The sequence below is a fragment of the Lissotriton helveticus genome, chromosome 1_1 (genome assembly GCF_964261635.1).
Source record: "Lissotriton helveticus chromosome 1_1, aLisHel1.1, whole genome shotgun sequence".
NCBI classification, from domain to species: domain Eukaryota; kingdom Metazoa; phylum Chordata; class Amphibia; order Caudata; family Salamandridae; genus Lissotriton; species Lissotriton helveticus.
This window is the reverse complement of record NC_136057.1, coordinates 1530259947-1530281765: the sequence shown is the minus strand read 5'-3', so window position 1 is coordinate 1530281765 and position 21819 is coordinate 1530259947. Positions and strand designations below refer to the sequence as shown.

The 21819-nt window shown below is 44.7% G+C and overlaps 1 long non-coding RNA gene across 2 annotated transcripts in view; it reads left to right on the top strand.

The window, feature by feature from the left end:
• The window catches only part of LOC144828687 (uncharacterized), a 58370-nt gene that overhangs the window by 17120 nt on the left and 19431 nt on the right, over positions 1-21819 (top strand). Inside the window, exons 3-4 of one of the 2 annotated variants that reach the window (XR_013610515.1) lie at positions 2421-2519; positions 11616-11812. This is a non-coding gene — a long non-coding RNA (uncharacterized LOC144828687). The remainder of the gene's footprint in view (positions 1-2420; positions 2520-11615; positions 11813-21819) is intronic. The other variant, XR_013610514.1, reaches the window with a different exon arrangement.

The following is a 21819-nucleotide window of genomic DNA, read 5'->3' as shown; positions in this document are numbered from 1 at the left end:
ATATGCCTGAGTGAAACAGCTGCCCCAGACACTATTGTATCCTCTTTTGAGTTGATAACTAATGCAGTAAAAGAATCTTTGTTAATGTGGAAATGCAGTAAAGGCCAACCACATGAATAGTTTGATTCTGGGTGTACTCTAGCATACTCTGTTAAAAGATGTTTAACGTGAGGCAGGAGAGAACAGATTATAAGCGAGCCAATAGAAACAGGAACATTATTTTGAAAAATGAGGCCTGGGAGGCCCTCCATAATGCACCTACACAGAAAGATAGCTCGGCGTTCTGGAAGGTGGTTAAAGCGCCATTTTTGTCCAATGAAGGAGGACCATCTATTAAAATTGCCATTACTAAAGAACAATGCATCAAACACTTTTCCAAATGATATAATGGTGAGGCTAATCTCAATGTGATAGGCAGTAACGTTGAAGAGGAACACATTTTGGCTCCATCGCTCCACCACTTAGATTTGCAGTTCACCTTGGACGAGGTGAACCGGGCACTCCCTGCAAGTCAGGGTGGTAAGGTTCCCGGCCCACACTGGGTACCTGTAGATTTATATAACTCCAACACTTCATTGTGGGGGGCAATGATCGTCCAGGTAAATGCCGCTAGTTGCTGTACCCCTTTTTTATCTACTTGGGTGGAATCCACTATAGTTCCAATTTTTAAAAAGATGGACTAGCAGGATCCAGGATGTTATAGGCCTATCTCTTTATTGGATGCTATGACAAAAATAGTAGGAGGCATATTATTAGAACATCTACAGGACTGGACTGAGGACAATTCGGTTTTGTCCGATTTATAATATGGTTTTCGTGCAGGTTTGGGGACGGTAGAGCAGAGTTTAAATCTTTCAATTCTAGTGGGGAAATACACTCGGGCAAAGCAGGGAAAGTTGTTCTTAGCGTTTGTGGACCTCACAGCAGCCTTTCACTGCATAATTCACAGTAACCTCTGGTCAACATTAGAAGCTATGGGGGTTGATGTTCAGATTATTTATTTCATGAAGTGTTTTTATACTGATGCGAAGGCTTGTGTACGTTGTGGCTTAAAGGGTGAGTGCTCAGCCCTGTTCTCAATAAGGAGGAGGGTCAGGAAAGGATGTGTCCTGACCCCTTTTCTTTTCAATCTTTTTACTAATGGTTTGGACGAGGCACTCCTGAAAGGTAATCAAGACTTTACCCAAGTAGCCGGACGTCTAATACCAGCTTTTTTATACGCAGATGGCGCAGTATTGATGTCCTGTACACAAGTAGGCCTACAGAAGATTTTAGATACTTTTTCTAGGTTCATGAAAGATCTTGGATTATGAGTGAATACCTCGAAGACTTTCATATATATATGGGTGGCCATGGTATCAAGAGGTCTAAGGACATGTTTGTGGCAGGACAGAAGATTTGGGTCACTAAGAGATATTTGTACCTCGGAATTCTCTTTGATCAAAACGATACTTGGGCACAAGCAGTTTCAGCAAAAAAACAAGCGCTATTTAAATCAATAAAAGCCCTGACCAACTTTCCTAAAAAACTAGGTAGGAGATGACCAGTAGAGCTGATCAAAATCTCTAAAGCAAACTGTGTTTCCAATTTGGTTTATGGGGCAGGGGTCTGGGGATTTGCTGATTTGCTCCCAATTCAACGGGTGGAAAATTATTTTCTAAAATATATTTTATCTGTCCTGAATAGTACATCATCGTTTATCTGTCAAGCAAAGCTGGGTCTCCCTTTATCTCTGACTTAATAAAATGAGAGCCTGTTCTCTCATGGTACGAGCTCTGGACTAGAAAAAAACAAAGGTAAATCGAGATATCCTTACAGATACCTTGAAATTAGAAGGGGCCCTAAAGATTCCATGGGTGAGATTTGTTCAAAATTTCCTACGAGACCTAGGTCACATAAAATATTTTATGAATCCAAGAACCATTGACATAACAAGGAAGGACTTAAAAAAGGAGGCTCTTTGGTTACTGAATACTAGTAGAGTATCTTCAAGGATTACAAAGCCAACAGTTATGCACAACCAGTTGATTTTAGCTACTTCTAATATTCAACCCTACTTAACCTTTGTACCAAGTGTGTTTGATAGATTTTTATTGACTAGATTCAGGCTGTTTTTTTTTCACAGACTCTTCACCATCCCCAAAATGAACGACAGGGCCAAAGATCTTGATACGTGTCCTTGTGATAATCATTCAGCACAGTCTATGATACATGTTGTTCTTTTTTGTAAATTTTATCTTGATGCAAGGAAAGTTTGCTTTTTACTTGTTCTGAAATAGCTGGGGCTCTTTCAATGTTGACCAGCATTCCTTGTATTACAAGTTTTGGACAATGTGCTCTATGTTTTTAGGATCGTAAATTTTTTTAAAGAAGTCTTTAGCCAAAGGAAATGTATGTTTTCTTTATTTATTTATTTATAGAGCTTCAACAATCATTCCGAAGGATATCATGGCGCTGGGAAGCAGGAATTCGTTGTACAGTTATTGGCGGGAGTGGTGGGACCTGGATCTAGGAAATAGGTAGGTTTTAAGTTTCTTCCTAAAAGCCAGATCATCTGTTGTAAGGCGTAGGTAGTTCATTCCACTTTTTTGCTGTCAGGTATGAGAATGAACGCCCGCCTCTCCTCACTTTCTTTATGCGCTTTACCCTAGCTTGTGCTTGGTAAAGTGACCGTTGGCACCTTGTGAGGGCATACAATTCAATTTTATTCTGTAAAATTCTTGGTCCAATGTGGTGTTGTGCCTTATGTGCATGACTAAGTAGCTTAAACATTGCCCTCTGTTGCATGGGTAGACAGTGGAGCTTTTTCATGCACAAGGATGCTGAGCTCAGCCTTCCTTTATCGCATACCAGTTTTGCTGCAGCGTTTTGTAGTACTCGAAGGCGTGAAAAGAGATAATCTGCCATGCCTACGAACAGGGCATTGCCATAATCTAGCTTGCTAATGAGCAGGGCCTGTGTGACTGTTTGTCTACACTCCAATGGGATCCAGGGAAAGAGTCTCCTTAGCATTTTCAAAGTTGCAAAGCCCCTTCCACATAGGGCCTGCACATGGTCCTTCATGGAAAGGGTGTTGTCGATGAGGATGCCTAGGATTTTAGCACATTGCTTGGGTGCTGGGCATCTCCCAGGGGTTGTGGCCACCAGATAGCATCCCAAATCAAGTTAGCTCCACCAAAGAGCAGGAGTTCCGATTTCCCTGCGTTTAATTTCAGGCAATGTTCTGACATCCAGTGCGCCATCTCTACGAGGCAATTTTTCAGTTTTGCTTGCTTTGGTGTCGGTAAGCCTTTTCTGACCGCTACCATCAGCTGGGTATCATCTGCATACGAACAAATGCCGAGACCCCATTTTTTACTGATTTTCCCTAGGGATGACACAAATGTGTTGAAGAGTGTAGGGCTCAGAGATACTCCTTGTGGCATGCCACAGCTGATGGCCCTCGGTTTAGAGAAGAGTTGGTCCAGTTGTACTGTTTGGGTTCTGTTACTCAGAAACAAGCTGAACCACTGTAAGGCTTTGGCTTGAATTCCTTTTCCAGCACGCGGTTGTGTGAGACCTTGTTGAATGCTGTCGACAGGTCCAATAGTATCAGAGCTACCGCCCCCCCCCTGGTCGTTCAGGGATCTGACGTTATCTAAGACGACCAAACTTGTTGCCTCCATACTGTTGGTGGCTCCAAAGCCAGTTTGTGTGATCTAATAGATCTTTGGACTCTAGATAGTTGGTTAATTGTCTGTTCACCAGTTTCTCCAAAACTTTGGAGAGGTATGGGAGGTGAGAAATAGGCCGATAATTTTCGGGATTGTGCACATCTGTTCCTGCTTTCTTCAGCAGGGGAGTCACAATCGCCTGCTTCCAGACCTCAGGGAAGGTGACCAAATTAAGAGAATCGTTGTGTAGCTGAGTGACATAAGGGCATAACACTGCTGTGATCCGAGCAAAAATAAAGTGAAGACAGGGGTCTAAAGGAGATCCTGATTTCACTTCCCCCATTTCTTTTTGTACCCCATCCTCTGTTAGGGGGAAAAATTACCCCTACTGGATGTAGCACTTGGATGGGGAGTTTGGTACTGCTAGTTGATTACATTTGCCGTAGTGGTTGCGTTAAGGGAAGAATAGATTCTACTGATTTTGTCGAAGAAAAATCTACTATTTCTTCACAGGCCTCTTCTGAGGGGGCAATTTTTGGGACATACCCCCAGGTTTGCTAAATTTCCTTGCTATTTTATACAATTCTTTTGCTGAATTGCAATTCTCCTTAATCCTTTGTGCGTAATAGGTCTTCTTCGCCTTTCTCATGACATTGTTGTAAGTACTAAGCTCAGACTTATACCTTAGCCTGTCAGGTTCCAGCTTTGACATTTTCCAGTGGTGTTCAATTATTTTACATTTTCTTTTAAGTGCCCTCAAGTCCGTTGTATACCATTTCTCAGAGTGGGGTCTATCTGTCTTTTTGTATTTTTCCAAGGGGGCACCTATGTCCAGGACTTTTGTAATTTCTGTTTCGTGGTTGATGTAGGAAGGTGGATATCGGACTATGGTTACCCCAGATTTTTTGCCTTGTGTTTAGCTGGTTTTCGACTTAGTTGGCCTAGGATCCTGCTAATCAGGGCCCCCAGGCTATCTGCTCTCACTGTAAAATGGACTCCATCTACTCTAGGTACATCTCCAATTGGATGTTGGGTCACCTTATGAGCCCCTGTATACTGTACCATAGGTAACCAGGGCATAGGTGCATCCAAGGCCTACCAGGGGCTGCAGAATGTATTATGCCACCCCTGGCTGGCCATCCAAACTGACACAACTGGCGGATCACTCAGCTGGGGCAAGGTTGTGTAATCACCCCTTGCTTAGGTATAGTATTCCTATACCTACCATTATATATAGACACATATATACCTATAAGTTACTCCTATGGCAGGCCTTAACAATCCTGAAGGCAGAGTCCTTGGTTTTATGGGAGATGAGGCTCTAGCATGAACTGAGCCTGTCTGCAACTTTCGGAACCATGTCCTTATAGCTGTTCTATGATATAGCCATACCATATACTCTTAAGTGCATCATAATCCTCGCGGTTGAATGCTAACTTTGGTTTGGTTTAATCAAAACATGTCGTGTAAGGTGTCATACGCTTTGGAATACTACCCCCTCGCCAGTTCTGGCGACGGGGGTAGCATTTCACCCTTCTAGAGGGAGAAGACATGTTGTTCCTGTTAATCCTGGTTAAAGTAAACCTGAGCCTCAGCATCACAAAATGGATGCTGCTGCCACAGACACAAGTCTGACCTCCTGCTGCTGGGAGTCCTTGCAGCGAGGGAGGCTTGGACAATAGGCACCACCCCAGACAGGCCATAGTGTATTGGGGCAGGGAGGGCTGAATGAAATGAGACACTGCCTGGGGCACACAAGGTGTCCCATGCATAGTCCGGTTCAAATCAGATGCTGGGGCACTCCAGCCCCAGCTCTGGCGCAAAACTGGACAAAAGGAAAGGGGTGTAACAACCCCCTTCCCTCGTCCCACCCATAGGAGGGACCTAGCAGTTAATCCAGCCCCTCAGATTAGTATATAGGTAGGAGCTGAGTCAAGAGACTTTAGATTTTACCCTGAACTGAAACTTGAAACAAAACTCAGGACCTTCAATGTTCTACTTGAAGATAGAAGACTGACGAATCTCCCTTGTGATCAAGGAGTGACCACCTTGTACCTACAGGCACCATCCAGCAATCTGCGGTTCACTTTGTCGACGCTCCCACCGTAGCCTGAGCACAGAGTCCGACAAGAGCCAGACTTCCAGACTTCTCTGACCCCGATCCACAAAGCTGAGACCCGTGGAGGTGACAAGAAACGTGGGACCAGCCATCTTGAAAAGCCTGCTTCTTGCTACTTGTGCAGCTTCTGAGGCACCCTCGAAAATGTGCATTGGGGATTGAGAAGACTCAGCCCCGAGCATCAATTGCACCAAAGATCAGCCCTCCACACTCCACGAGTTCTGTGTGGAGCCCTTCTGCATTTTCATGCTCGACATGTCTGTCTGGTTACTTGCCCATTGGCTAGTGGCCTCTGTGACGACAAACATTTGAATCTACACTGCCTGCCTGGTTGCTCCAGGTGGGCCCCTGCTTCCCTGCAAAGAAGAAGCCCCGTAGACCTTGCTGGTCTATCCCGAAGCGAATATTCGATTCCTGCATGGGTTGCATTTGCCAAGGCCTGTTAACTCCAATCCGGAAGCCGACACCGCCAACAGCGAGATCCTTTGTGGGACAGTCCGTATCCAGCTCCTGGTCATCGTCGACACCTCCTGGTCCACGTGGCTGCAGAGTCAAGCTTCATGACATCACCTGATTGATTGTCGCGAAGCAATCAATCAATCAATCAAGAACATTTATAGAGCGCGCTACTCACCCGTGAGGGTCTCAAGGCGCTGGGGGGGTGCTGTTACTGCTCGAATAGCCAGGTCTTGAGTTGTTTCCTGAAGGAGAGATGGTCCTGGGTCAGATGTAGGTGGGTGAGGAGAGAGTTTCACGTCTTGGCAGCCAGGTAGGAGAAGGATCTTCCTCCGGTGGTGGTTCGGCGGATCCGTGGGACAGTGGCGAGGGCGAGGCTGGCGGAGCAGAGCTGGCAGGTGGGTGTGTAGAACTTGAGGCAGTTGTTGAGGTATTAAGGGGCCCATGTTGTGGAGAGCTTTGTGTGCGTGGGTCAGGAGCCTGAACTTGATCCTCTTGTTGACGGGGAGCCATTGTAGGTCTGTCAGGTGGGTGGAGATGTGGCTATGACGGAGGATGTCCAGGATGAGTCGTGCCGATGCATTCTGTATGCGCAGAAGTCTTTTCTGTAGTTTGGCTGTGGTACCAGCGTAGAGGGCGTTCCCGTAGTCCAGACGGCTGGTGACGAGGGCCTGGGTGACCGCCTTCCTGGTTCTGGTGGGGATCCAGCAGAAGATCTTGCGGAGCATGCGGATGGTGTTGAAGCAGGAAGAAGTAAGGCGTTGACTTGCTTGGTCATCGTGAGGGAGGAGTCAAGGATGAATCCCAGGTTGCGTGCGTGGCCTGTGGGCTTGGGGGCGGTGCCCTGAGCCGGGGGCCACCAGGAGTCATCCCAGACGGAGGGGGATGGTCCGAGGATGAGGACCTCTGTCTTGTCTGAGTTCAGTTTCAGACGGCTGAGCTTCATCCATGCCGCTTCGTCCTTCATTCCTTCCTGGAGGCTGGCTTTGGCGGTGGCGGGTCGTTGGTGAGGGAGAGGATAAGCTGGGTGTCGTCTGCGTAGGAGATGATGTTGAGGCCGTGTTTGCGTGCGATGGCCACGAGGGGACTCATGTAGACAGTGAAGAGGGTAGGCTGAGCGAGGAGCCTTGGGGTACGCCGCAGATGATCTTGGTGGCTGCGACGCGGAAGGGCGGGAGGAGGACTCTCTGAGTTCTGTCGGAGAGGAAGGAGGTGATCCAGTCCAGGGCCTTTTCTTGGATCCCGGCACCTGGTTCCTTCGCCTGGTTCCTTCCTGGTTCCATCCTGGTCACTGGCTAGGGACCCAGACTCTGTCCCCTCTGCTTTCAGGTACTCTTCATCCTCGATCTGCCCTTGGATCCACCCGGACACTTCTCTCCTGGTTGCCTGCAGCATCTTTCTTCTCAGCTCTGTTGGATTCAGCGACGAAACCCAACACACTTTGACACCTATGCACCCGCTTCCTGTGGGTGAGGTAATGCGAGTATTTCGGTACTGCAGTGGGTATTGACTATCCTAGTGTCTAAGTTTCAAGTAGCTTTCTCCTAGTCCATCTGAAAGTGGTCTAAAAGAACTAGTTTCCATTTCTTTCGTTCCCATTCTAACTCTATGGTAACTCGCGTGTGTGTTAAGATACTGCACACGCCTCCCGTGGGTCTCCTGCTTCCTAACTCTTGGTAGTACAGCGTAGCCCGAGCGATTCCCTAGGCCCTAGGCCTATCCTTTGTTCATGACGTGGTCCTTATACTACTATTTTAGTATATGGTTTTACGTGCCCCTAGGGCTCGACTGTATTTTGTGCAACTTATTGTATGATAATTGAGTATCTTATTATGTGCTTATGCCTCTGACCTCATAAAGAGTTCAGAGGATTGTGTTAGTAATAAATATATATATATTTTTATAGATAACTTGTGTGGTGTCCTTTCACTTGGTATTAAAGGGGTTACATATGGTAAAACAGCTGGCTTTACATGCCCTCTTGAGTTTAGCCTAAGACTGCTTTGTCCATGCTACCACTAGGATAGCTGGTCTATAAGGTTGACTTTACAACCATCACCATAAGGGTTGTTTGGACTGATACAGGGTGCCCACTAGAATAGTGGACATCACATATCAGGCCAACTTCTCACATTGGTGTGCAGCGGTTGGGATCAGAGCTTGCTGTTGTTTTACCAATTGTAATCTTTGAGATATCATTTGAAAGATCACATTAGGTACCATAGGTACATATAACAAGAGTTACAATACTTAAGTTCTACTGAACTTAGGGCCAGATGTAGGTAAATATATTTTACCGACTCATAAATACCGAATTTTACCGATTCGGTATTTATGAATCGGTAAAATATAAGGAGGGAGATGTAGGTAAATCCAGATGTGGATTTACCGTATCAGTAAAAGTCGGTATTTACCGATTCGGTAAATACCGACAGGTAATGCCCATTCATTCCTATGGGCTTTGAAGCCCATAGGAATGAATGGGCATTACCGATTCGGTATTTACCGAATCGGTAAATACCGAATTTCACAAGGGTGCAGGGGGTGTCACTTTGACACCCTCTAGCACCCCCAAAACAGGTTCGAGTGCCATGTGGCTGGCATACCTGCCCTAAGGGCAGGTCTGCCTGTCATATGGCACAGGTGTGCATGCACACATGTGCATGCACACCGGAATCGGTATTTTACCATCAAATTGAATTTGATGGTAAAATACCAATTCGGTAAGGCTTGTGGGACTCAGAAGAGTCCCACCTACATATCAAATTTACCGAATCGGTAAAAATACCGATTCGGTATTTTTCAGAATCGGTAAATTTACCGATTCTGTAAAAATATGCCCCCTACATCTCAAATTCCATTTACCGGTCAGTAACGGCCGAATTCGGCCGTTACCGACCGGTAAATGCCTACCTACATCTGGCCCTTAGTTGTTGTAGACCAAAGGGCCTAGCACACCCTGACTACAACTCCTAGAGAGGTTTAGTAGGAAACACTTAGTGTAGGTAGGTGCACACACCACACCTCACTAGATCATGTCTCTGAGAGCAGAACCAAGTGGATCTCTCCCAGTGGAGGTAGATCCTTTAAGGATACCTTCCAGATATGATAAGGCACTTGTGCACTGGTAGAAGGTTAAAACAGGGTTCTCACCCTACCCTCAGACACCTGATTGAGCTCATGGCAAGGATGGGGTAAGTCAATTTTCAAAAATACTTTATTCGTTTTTTTTTAGTACAAAACCATAAAAGGGAAGTCCAACTCAGGATTGAGAGGGAAGAACTTGCCCTAGCCAAGGCAAAACTTGCTCTTGCAAGAGAGCAAATGTTAAGTGGACTAGAGTCCACTGGTGGCAGCAATATCCCTAAGGATAAAGACAGGTCCTAGGACAATAGACACCTGAGTAAGATTGTGCCCCCCTACAAAGTTGGGGATGATATCCACAAATGGATAACTGCTTTGGAGAGGGCCTGCAAAGTACAGCAGGTACCCCAAAGTCAGTGGGCAGCAATCTTGTGGCTCTCCTTTTCAGAAAAAGGAAGAGACAAGCTCCTCACAGTTAGTGATGATGATGCTAACAATTACACTCTCCTGAAGAGTGCTCTGATTGATGGGTTTGGCCTAACCACTGAACAGTACAGGTTGATGTTCAGAGATACCCAGAAGACACAGACTCAGGACTGGACCGATTTTGTAGAGTGTGCTACTAAGGCTCTGAAGGGCTGGTTATTGGGCAGCAAAGTACTGGACTATACAGGATTGTACAATTTGATTATGAGGGAGCAGATCCTTAGTAATTGTCAAAACCAGCTTCTACACCAGCACCTGGTGGACTCAGATCTGACCTCTCCACAAGAATTGGGTAAGAGGGCAGGCAAATGGGTCAGAAGCAGGATTAGGCCTAAAAATCAGGGTGGTGTCTTGGAGGTAGATGTGACCGGCAGATGATGAGCTGACGAATTTGACTACACAGCAGAACCCACAACTCTTCAATTTCAATTTTTTTTTCATCTGCATCCATCATCCTCAACATTTATTCAACAAAGGAGTTCATCATCCTGCTCATTTCCCATCAACTGGCACTTTCTTCTATCAATATTTTTTTCTTATTGAACTATACAAGATTGGATATTTCTCTACAGTCTACCTTTCAATAGAAGCAGTTGGAGTGCTTTAAAAGACTCATGTTAATCACTTGAAGCGATCGGAGCATTCTTCATTTTTTTTACTCTTGCTCTTGCTTTCACCGGTTTTCATCTGAAGTATTTTTGCACAGCTGCTGCTTTCACTCTTACCTGTTGCCGGATTTTAAGCATCTGAGCAACTGTCAGAACCGGAACCTGTTTTCAATCAAAACCGGAGCTATTCTTCTGTTCCACCACAAGATCTCCGGTGGGTGAATTTATTTATTTGCCCCTTTTATTAATCTGTAGACATTTCCAGTGCGCTCCTCCCCATAACAGTTACCATCGAGGACACAAGCAGCATCGCGAGAAGTGTCTCGTGAAGCGTTGGAACATGCGTCATCACGAGAGCCTTCTATCACACCCTCACGCTCCAACAGAAGTTTTTTTTGGGGGGGGAAACTGCTAGTGACAGAGTGTCTCGCGCACCACCTCGAGAGCGAGCCTCGTGCACTACCAAGAACATTCATTGTACTTTCGCTCTGGAATCTCTAGTTCTTAGAATTCCTTTATTCCAGTCAATTACCATTGGTAAGGTCGCATTTCCTCAACCTTCGACCAATCAGTATGCTGCCAACCACGCCACAATATTATTCCTTCGTTTTCCAAGCACTGTTTGCCAACCACGTTATTGCTGTTCATTCTATCCAACAATAGAGTGTTCTTCTTTTCTTCATTGGCCTATACTGCCATCGTGTGGTTTTGTACTGCATTACATGTTAGACATCAGCTAATTAAGCACTTTCTTCTGTGATTTGCACATAACATTTATTCCAAGTGCAAAGTTGACTGTTTTGCTTTATCAATTATTTTATTCTACCCTTCAAGTGTATTTATTCGATCTACAACAATTCTACAAATAATAGAGTCTACAAATAATATTTAGAGAATGTACGTGGATTACTGTGATCCACACACTCAATTTTCTACAACAATGTGGATTACAGTAATTCACACACTACGAAATTTGATACCTGCTTTTGCTGACTACTGTGATTCGCACACTTTTTATTTACAAATTATATTTGCGAATTACAGTTATTTATCAATTTACAACGTATATATATATATATTGTTCAAACATATACACATTTCAAACCAAGAATTGTATGTTTTTCTTCACTACATTTTTTTCTGTTCAGTCTACAGTTCATTGAGCATTAGATCTTGTTTTTCTATTATGTCTTCTATCCAATCCATTAGTACTCCTTCTTCATTTCTGGAGACTCCGGGAGATCCTCCAGTGAAGTGGGATATTTGGTTTGATGCCTTTGAGACATATCTTGGTGCCATTGGAGCTTTAAGATATCGTCCAGGAAGAAGAGAATATCTTTTGTTGCACTCCTTGGGATTCGAAGGGAGATCGATTTTCAAACACTTACCTGATCTGCCTGACAATGGTGAGTTAGTAGATGAATATCAAAGCACTGTTGCCAAACTAAAATTGCATTTTGATAAACAACCTAACTTAATAGTACTCAGGCATAAGTTTTTCAAGAGGAAACAGTCAGAGAATGAGGATGTTGATGCTTATTTCTCTGTTCTCAGGAAGTTAGCTTCTGTGTGTCTCTTTGAGAACTTTACTGAACAGCTGATTCGTGATCAATTTGTCGGTCACTGCAGAGATAAACAGATTAGACATAAACTTCTTTCTATGGACAATCCTTTACTTGATGAAACCATTAAGGTAACAAAGAGTATTGAGACCTCACATATTTCGCTAAAACAGCTCGAGGACAAGCCAGTTGAAAACGTGAATTTTGTAGGTCTTAGAAGAAATCAAAAAACAGAGTTATGAAAAAAGGGAGCAATTATTCATCTAAATTCAAAAATGATAATTCCATACCCAGCAATGTTTGTTTACCACGTGGTAGTTCTACTCATGGTAAGGGGTCGAAATGTCCAGCTTTGAACTCTGTGTAATTATTGCAAAAAGGTTGGACACTTTGCTGCTGTCTGTCTAAAAAAGAAATTCTAGAAGAAGTCTGTAGCTTGTGTTTTAGAATCAGATGATGATGATTCAGAGGGAGAAATTGTCTCCATAGTCAAGGATCACACCGATTCTAGCAAGTCTTCAATACCCCTTACTGGAGACCAGTCATCATGTGTCGACCCTATAGTTGAAATACTTGTTGGTGATAAGAAACTTAACCTACTGGTGGATTCGGGTGCTAGAATCACCATGATAACACAAAAACTTTTTCATAAAACATGGGGAGAGAGAACTATTTCCTCCTGATCGATCACCAGTTTCTTACGAAGGACGGAAAATTGAATTACTGGGGTTTCTTGGGGGTTTCCTAATATTCAAGGGCAGGAGAATTAGGGGGAAGGTCTATGTAGCGGTCAAAGGGCTTAATATGCTAGGGTGGTTTCACCAGGGCCTGTTTGGCATGCAATTAAAACCTGGTACCAAAGAACAAGTGTTGCTTGTCACTTGCGAGGAGGAAAGTACCAAATGGATGAATGAATTTCCATCTGTTTTTAATAACGAATTGGGAAAAATCACTGGGTTCAAACATAAAATCATTGTCAAATACGGTGCAACTCCTATCAAACATAAACTCAGGAGTGTTCCTTTCAGCATCAGGGAGGATTTCAACAAAGAACTTTCTTCCTTATGTGAGAAGGGAATTATAGAACCTACTGATTCTTCCCTCTGGTTGTCACCTCTTATCGTTGCCCGCAAATAAGATGGCAAGCTGAGAGTGTGTGTGGACCTCAGATCTCTTAATAAAGAGATCTGGGTTGATTCTCACCCCTTACCAAAGATTACAGATCTTTTTACCAGTATCAAAGGCGCAAAAGTTTTTTCCAAGTTAGACCTGGCTAGCGCCTATCATCAAATAGAACTTCATCCTGACTCACTCTTTTTGACGGAATTTGTATCTCCACTAGGAACCTTCCGCTTCAAGAGGATGCCGTTTGGGTTAGCCTCTGCGGCGTCAGTGTTCCAGAGGGTTACGCAGAACATGTTGAGAAGTGTAGAGGAGGTCCTTGTGTTTCAAGATGATGTCCTGGTTTATGCTAAAGATGATGAGACACATGATAACATTATCAGAAAGGTCTTAGAAGTTTTTAAGAAAAATGGAGTTGTACTAAAGACCGAGAAATGTAAGTTTTCATGTGATGACATAGAATACCTTGGTCATCTCCTATCTCAAGAGGGAATCAAGCCCAGGCAAGGTCTTATAGACGCCATCATGAATGCTCCTGTACCCAAAGACAAAACTGGTGTTAAATCATTATTGGGGTTGTTGGAATAGTATTCAAGGTTTGTTCCTAATTATGCATCTATGGTTAGACCTATTGGTAGTCTTCTTAAGACTTCCACCAAATTTTCATGGTCTCCAGATTGTGATGGTGCTTTCGTGGAAGTCAAAGATGCGCTGAAGAAAAGTAATGCTCTTACCCCATTTGACCCAGATTTACTGTGCTTCATAACAGTGGATGCCAGCAAAGTTGGTTTAGGAGCAATTCTTATGCAACAGTCTGGTAATCAGGAAAACACAGTTGCGTTTGCATCTAGGGTTCTTAGAAGTGCTGAAACTCAGTATTCTTTAATTGAGAAAGAACTATTAGCTTGCTTGTGGGCTATTGATAAGTACCGTCCATATGTTTGGGGAAGACATTTTAACTTAGTCACAGATCACAAGCCACTTGTTTCAATATTGTCTTCGGGTCCCAGCAAATGTTGTACACCAAGAATTACCAGAATGGTCAGCAAGCTACTTCAATATCAATTTGAAATCACACATATTGCTGGTGATAAGAACACAAGGGCTGATTTTTTTATTACGTTTTCCTCAGAGTGGTGATCTTTGCGAGGGGACGAGTTTTCTAGATTTGAATGATGAGGATGATGAAGATTGTTTTGTGGCGTCTGTAGACATTCCTATTTTAGCTGTTGGTTCAGAAGAAGATTGGAGGGCAGCCTTTTCAGAAGGCAGGGTTTTACAAGAAATTTGCATGTTTGTCAAAAATGGTTGGCCGAAAGAGAAATCTTTGTCCTTTGAACTTCAGCCGTACTGGAAAATTGAATCTGAGATATCATTAGAGGATGGTTTACTTATGAGATGTGATAAGTTAATTCCACCCCATTCCCTTAGTTCTACCATTATCAAGGAATCTCATGAAGGACATTTGGGGATTTCTCTTACATTACGGCGGGTCCGTCAAGATTTTTGGTGGCCCAGTATGGACAATGAGATTAGGACATTTATAGAAAATTGTCTGGTGTGTTGTTCATCAGAGAAAACTCTTGAAGTTGCTATCCCGCCCTTATCTCCTATTGAGTGTCCATCTGGACCATGGGTCAAAGTTGGTGTTGATATCATGGTTCCATATGAGGTCTTACCGTTGGGGATGAGATTTATCTTGGTCTTGATGGACTACACATCCAAGTGGCCTGAAGTTAAGGTTGTCAGAGAGGCCAGTTCTTCTAGTGTTATCAAATTTCTCAAGGAGGTGTTTTTAAGAGAAGGGTTTCCTCAGTTTCTTGTCTCTGATAATGGGACTCAATTTTTGAGTGATGAATTTCAACTTTTTCTTAAATCCAGTGGTGTCAAGCATCTCAAAAGCTCCTTATATTACCCACAGACTAATGGTCTTGTGGAAAGAATGAACAGGGTCGTAGGTGAGTGTGTCAAGTGGGCTGTCAAAGGCAGGCATGATTTTTTAGCATCTCTTGAAAGTATGTTGTGGTTCTACAGTTCGAAGTTTTAAGGGGAAGAAAGGCTAATACCAGTTTTCGACCTGGATGGATGTGCAAATGGTTTGATTCTCTGGTTGATGTTGATTCACTTATGGAAACTGTTAAGACCAATCTTGATGTTACAAAGGAGAAAGCAAAAAAATTGTTTGATAGGAAAAAAGGTGTCAAAATGGTTTCTTTGTGTGTGGGTGATTTTGTTCGAATCAAGAGTCCTGTGTACACAAAGAAAGGAAAGTGTAAATTTGGTCAACCTATCAAGGTTATCAGAATTGGTAATAATGCTGTTCAAGTAGAGGGCGGTTGTTGGTGGAATCTTTCTAAAGTAGTTAAAACTAGATTTTGTCCTTCCTCTAATGGCCATAGTTCGAGTGGACAAGATAGTAACCAGTTTTCTAGTAAACAGTTTTCCTCTCTCGGACAGAGGAGGAAGAGCTCTAGAAGTTCCATAATTCCCAGAAGATTTCATGATTAAAATTGTTTCTTGGGAATTCTTTTGTATTTATAGTATGATTTAATTGAAGGAAAGGATCTGTTGCTCTTTGTTATGCAATGTGTTATAATATGACATTCTATATTTCATGATAGATCTTTCTATTTTCCACACTAAGTTATGCAATCTGTTTGATACTAGTTTTGTGAATTAAGTTTTATTTTTATCATTTTGAAAAAAGGGAGGTATGTTATATTCTATGTTCCATGTTATTATATGTATTTCTCAGCTACATCTTACCTAGACACTTGCTTACAGCTGTCACTGTATTTATGATGTCACTGCATCTGGTCATCTTTGGAATGTTATGTTTCAATGCTGGGAGTCAACTGCCTTGGAGGTAGGTGTGACCGGCAGATGATGAGCTGTGTAGTCCGTTATCAAATAAACTACTCTTTATCAACCCCTCTTGTGGAGCAGTTTACTACATCGGGTCACCTTATGAGCCCCTGTATAGTGTACCATAGGTACCCAGGGCATAGGTGCATCCAAGGCCTACCAGGGGCTGCAGTATGTATTATGCCACCCCTGGCTGGCCATCCAAATTGACACAACTGGCTGATCACTCAGCTGGAGCAAGGTCGTGTAATCACCCCTTGCTTAGGTATAGTATTCCTATACCTACCATTATATATAGACACATATATACCTATAAGTCACTCCTATGGCAGGCCTTTACAATCCTGAAGGCAGAGTGCTTGGTTTTATGGGAGATGAGGCTCTAGCATGAGCTGAGCCTGTCTGCAACTTTCAGAACGATGTCCTTATAGCTGTTTTATTATATAGCCATACCATATACTCTTAAGTGCATTATAATCCTCGCGGTTGAATGCTAACTTTGGTTTGGCTCTATCAAAACATGTTGTGTGAGGTGTCATACGCTTTGGAATACTACCCCCTCGCCAGTTCTGGCGATGGGGGTAGCATTTCACCCTTCTAGAGGGAGAAGACATATTGTTTCTGTTAATCCCGGTTAAAGTTAACCAGAGCTTCAGCATCACACAATGGATGCTGCTGCCACAGACACAAGTCTGACCTCCTGCTGCTGGGAGTCCTTCCAGCGAGGAAGGCTTGGACAATAGGTTTCCTGTCTTGGGAGGTGCTAGCACCACCCCCCGTCACGATTCGCTCCTTGTGTTCTTGTGTCCACCACCAGGGGGCTGAACTGTGGGACTCTCCAGTGTTCTAATATGCTTCCTGACACTCCCCAGCATGCATATCTTGACTTCCAGCCATTTGGACACTATTTGGGAATTGAAATCCATTCCCAATCCATGCCGGGTTTTGTGAAAGCCAGCCTGTTTAGACTTAAAGCCAGCCTACTCATGCCTGAAACTCCATTACCCAGAATTCCCAGCTCCCTGCTTTGTCTCCACCCCTGCAGGCCAAGGATGGGTGGAGGAATTCAGCTCACCTGTGGCTGGCTGCTGCTAGCGTGCTCACACCAGCTGCATGTGATTACTGTGAGCTCTTTTAAGCCCCAGCTCCCTTCAGGCAAAAGTTGGTCATTGTAGCTGTTTACCGGCGAGACCAATTCGTGTTTCCAGTGCTCCTGAGCTTTTGCTATTCTTGTTTCCTGAGCTTTAATTTTGCCTTGTTCCTGATCTGCTGCTGTTTTCCCTGTTCCTGAATTAGCACTGGCTGCAGTGCTACCCTGACCCGTGAGCCTTAGTATTCCTTGTTCCTGGACTACAGCAGTTTCCCTTCTCCTGAATTAGCACTGCTTGCAGTGCTACCTTGTTTCCTGATTCCTGAGCTATAGTTAATCCTTGTTCCTTGATTCCTCAGCTATAGCTAATCCTTGTGCCTGAATTAGCACTGCCTACAGCGCTACCTTGTTTCCTGAGTTCCTGAGCTATAGCTATTCCTTGTACCTGAATTAGCTCTGCCTGCAGTGCTACCTTGTTTCCTGAGTTCCAGAGCTATAGTTATTCTTTGTTCTTGTTCCTGGGCTTAGCTATTTCTTATTCCTGATTTGCACTGCTTGCAGAGCTCTCTTAACTCCTTGTTTCCTGAGCTGTAGCTATGTCCTGTTTCTTTGAACCAGTACTGCCTGCAGTGCTACCTTGACTCCTGAGCCACAGTAATTTCCCTGTTCCTGAACTAGCACTGCCTGCAGTGCTACCTTGACTCCTTGAAGCTTTAGTAATTCCCTGTTACTGAACCAGCACTGCCTGCAATGCTGCCTTGACTCCTGAGTCTTACCTCACCTCTTGTTCCTGCCCCAATACTGCCTTATATGCTTCTTTGTTTTCTTGATTCCTTAACCTGCACTTTTCTAGTATACCCTTGTAGCCTCCCCTTCTGTACATCCGTTTCCAGTCCCTGCCTTACTTCACATTTCCTTGGTTCCAGTTCTAGTTTGCTGTCTTTCTATTCTGCTGTCTTACTTCTGTTACCTTGTATGTTTGTTACCTGCTTTCTGCCAAGTGTGCCCGGTCATTTCCTTCCTTTCCTGTTAAGCACTCCTCCTTGCTAGCTCCTTGTCTATTGTGCTTGTGTTTAGTTCTAACCCTTTGCTGTTACTGCCGTGCGCGTTCCTGTTTGATCGCCAGGCTCAGTGGGCACAGCTGACTACCTAGGTGGTGTTTCTTGTTCACTGTGAGTATTGTCTTTGAGTTACATGTATAACATTACCATAGGTATAAGCTCCACAGACCCTGCCTTTGTATCCATATCCTACATGTGGGTATTTGCAGTCAGTATCTGTAACAGCAATTGTGGGTAAGAAACTTACTGAGCTTCAGTCTTCCCGTGTGGAGCTCCTGAGTGCTTTACCCCACACACCCCTTTATTGTTAATGTTGTTTCATATATATGTCTTGCACATTCATCCTGGGTGTAGTTATTCTGAATGCTAAATGGCTTTGTGAGTGCCCTTCCTTTCTAAGTCTTACCCGTCTTGTTCATGTGTACAGGTCTCCCCTTTGGATGCCTTTTCTCCTCTGACTCCTGTATGATCCCGGGCAGCGCTGTACTCCTCTTCCTGTGTAAGTTTACTACCCAGTTTCCAGTCCTTGCCCAAGTTCCTGACTGTGTTCCCCACATAGTCCCGGACAGTCCCTGACAACCCCAGACAGGCCGTAGTGTATTGGGGCAGGGAGGGCTGAATGAAATGAGACACTGCCTGGGGCACACAAGGTGTCCCATGCATAGTCCGGTTCAAACCAGTTGCTGGAGCACTCCAGCCCCAGCTCTGGTGCAAAACTGGACAAAGGGAAAGGGGTGTAACCATCCCCTTCCCTGGTCCCACTTATAGGAGGGACCTAGCAGGTAATCCAGCCCCACAGATTAGTATATAGGTAGGAGCTGAGTCAAGAGACTTTAGATTTTATCCTGAACTGAAACTTGAAATGAAACTCTGGACCTTCGACATTCTACTTGAAGATAGAAGACTGAAAAATCTCCCTTGTGGTCAAGGAGTGACCATCCTGTACCTACAGGCACCATCCAGCAATCTGCGGTTTACTTTGAAGACGCGCCCGCGGGAGCCTGAGCACAGAGTCTGGCAAGAGCCAGACTTCCAGACTTCTCTAACCCCGATCCACAGTCTGTGCAAAGATGAGACCCGTGGAGGGGAAGAGAGACGTGGTACCGGCCATCTTGAAAAGCCTGCTCCTTGCTACTTGTGCAGCTTCTGTGGCACCCTCGAAGTTGTGCATTGGGGATTGAGAAGCCCCAAGCATCAATTGCATCGAAGATCAGCCCTCCACACTCCACGAGTTTTGCATGGGGCCCTTCTGCATTTTCCTGCTCGACGCGTCTGTCTGGTTACTTGCCCGTTGGCTAATGGTCTCTGTGACGATGATGCTTTGAATCTACACCACCTGCCTGGTTGCTCCATGTGGGCCCCTGCTTCCCTGCAAAGGAGAAGCCCCATAGACCTTGCTGGTCTATCCCAACGCGAATATTCAATTCTTGCATGGGTTGCATTTGCCAAGGCCTGTTGACTCCAATCCGGAAGCCGATGCCGCCACCAGCGAGATCCTTTGTGGGACAGTCTGTATCCAGCACCTGGTTGTCTTCTACACCTCCTGGTCCATGTGGCTGCAGAGTCAAGCTTCACAACATCACCTGATTGCTTTGCGATATCGCCTGGTTCCTTCCTGGTTCCATCCTGGTCACTGGCTAGTGAGCCAGACTCTGTCCCCTCTGCTTTCAGGTAATCTTCATCCTCGATCCGCCCTTGGATCCACCCGGACACTTCTCTCCTGGTCGCCTGCAGCATCTTTCTTCACGGCTCCATAGGATTCAGCGACGAAACGGAACACACTTTGACACCTATGCACCCCCTTCCTGTGGGTGAGGTAACGTGAATATTTCAGTACTCCAGTGGGTATTGACTATCCTAGTGTCTAAGTTTCAAGTAGCTTTCTCCTAGTCCATCCCGAAGTGTCCTAAAAGAACTAGTTTCCATTTCTTTCGTTCCCATTCTAACTCCATGGTAACTCGCATGTGTGTTAAGACACTGCACACGCCTCCCGTGGGTCTCCAGCTTCCTAACTCTTGGTAGTACAGTGTAGTCCCAGCGATGCCCTAGGCCTATCCTTTGTACGTGACGTCGTCCTTATACCACTATTTTAGTATATGGTTGTACGTGCCCCTAGGGCTCTACTGTATTTTGTCCAACTTATTGTATGATAATTAAGTATCTTGTTATGTGCGTATGCCTCTGACCTCATAAAGAGGTCAGAGGATTGTGTTAGTAATAAATACATTTATATTTTTATAAATAACCTGTGTGGTGTCCTTTCACTTGGTATTAAAGGGGTTACATATGGTAAAACAGCTGGCTTTACATGCCCTCTTGAGTTTAGCCTAAGACTGCTTTGTCCATGCTACCACTAGGATAGCTGGTCTATAAGGTTGACTTTACAACCATCACCATAAGGGTTGGTGGACTGATACAGGGTGCCCACTAGAATAGTGGACATCACATATCAGGCCAACTTCTCACAGTTGACAGCTCCCATGTTTACTGGGAAAGAGCTTAGTGACTTCATATTATCAGGGGTGAAGTGTGCCTGGAAGGAGTCCTGGGTAATTAGTCTCCAGGCTCTATTGGCCACCTGCGAGGGGTTTCCGTATTTTATTGTTTTTACCGGATGGCTAAATGAGAAGAATATGAGGGGATGATCTGTCCAGGATAGAGGTTGTATCTCCTGGATAAGTATGGATTCAATATTCGCAAAGAGTTGGTTTAGTGTGTGCCCAGCTATATGTGTGGGTCCCTTGACCCACTGCTTAAGTTGGAGAATTTGCATTTCATTTTCAAAGTGTGTAACTGCAGGATTGTTAGTTTTCTCAAAGTGGATGTTAAAGTCTCCTATTACTAAAACGTTGTCATGTTTCAGACAGACAGGAAGAAGTTGGTTGAGCAGTCTAGAACTTAGTTCACCTTGGTATCTGGGAGGATTATAGATCACTTCTCCAGCAAGTATTATGTGGCCATCTTTGGATAGCTGAAATGGTAACAGTTCATGCTCTCCCAGTTGTGCCACCTGGATATGCTGTCCCCCCTCCCTTACGACCATCTCTATCTTGTTTTAAAATGCTGTAGTTTGCTGGTAAGGCATAAGAGATATCTGGAGAGTTATCATCCAACCAGGTTTCCGTTATGAAGGCAAGGTCAAGGTTCCTCTCATTGAGAATATCTCAGATTTTGAGGGAGTGTTTTGGCAACAACCTAGCATTAAAATAAACACAAGTCAGTTTACGCTGACCCGCCTCTTTGATGGGCCGGTCTGGTTGTGTTGTGCTGCTCCATTGGCTGCCTAAGCAGGTGAAAGGACCCTCGGTGTGCCCTGGATGAGCTTTTCTACAGGATATTAACAGTCGCTACAAATTGGAGATATTTGGAAGTGTGTTTCTAGTGTAGCGCAGAACAGTGCTCCGGGCTAGTACACGGGGGTGCAGAGGTCCTGGCCCCTGGTCCCGACAAGGCATGGACTGGCGCAGACAGGCTTGCCTTAGGCGTTGCAATGGCACACCCGCTGCGCGCATCTGCTGTGCGAACCCTGGCACAACGGCCTGAAATAGGGCAGTGCACTGTAACGTAGCTTCACCCTCTACGTAGCCGGAAGTGCTCGTGATTGGGCCTGCTGCTTCCTGGAACGCCCTCCACTCTAATGGCAAACAGCCACGCGTGGACCGGGGCAAGGAAGGCAGCGGGGAGAACCGCAGTATTGTGCAGCCAGGTCAGGT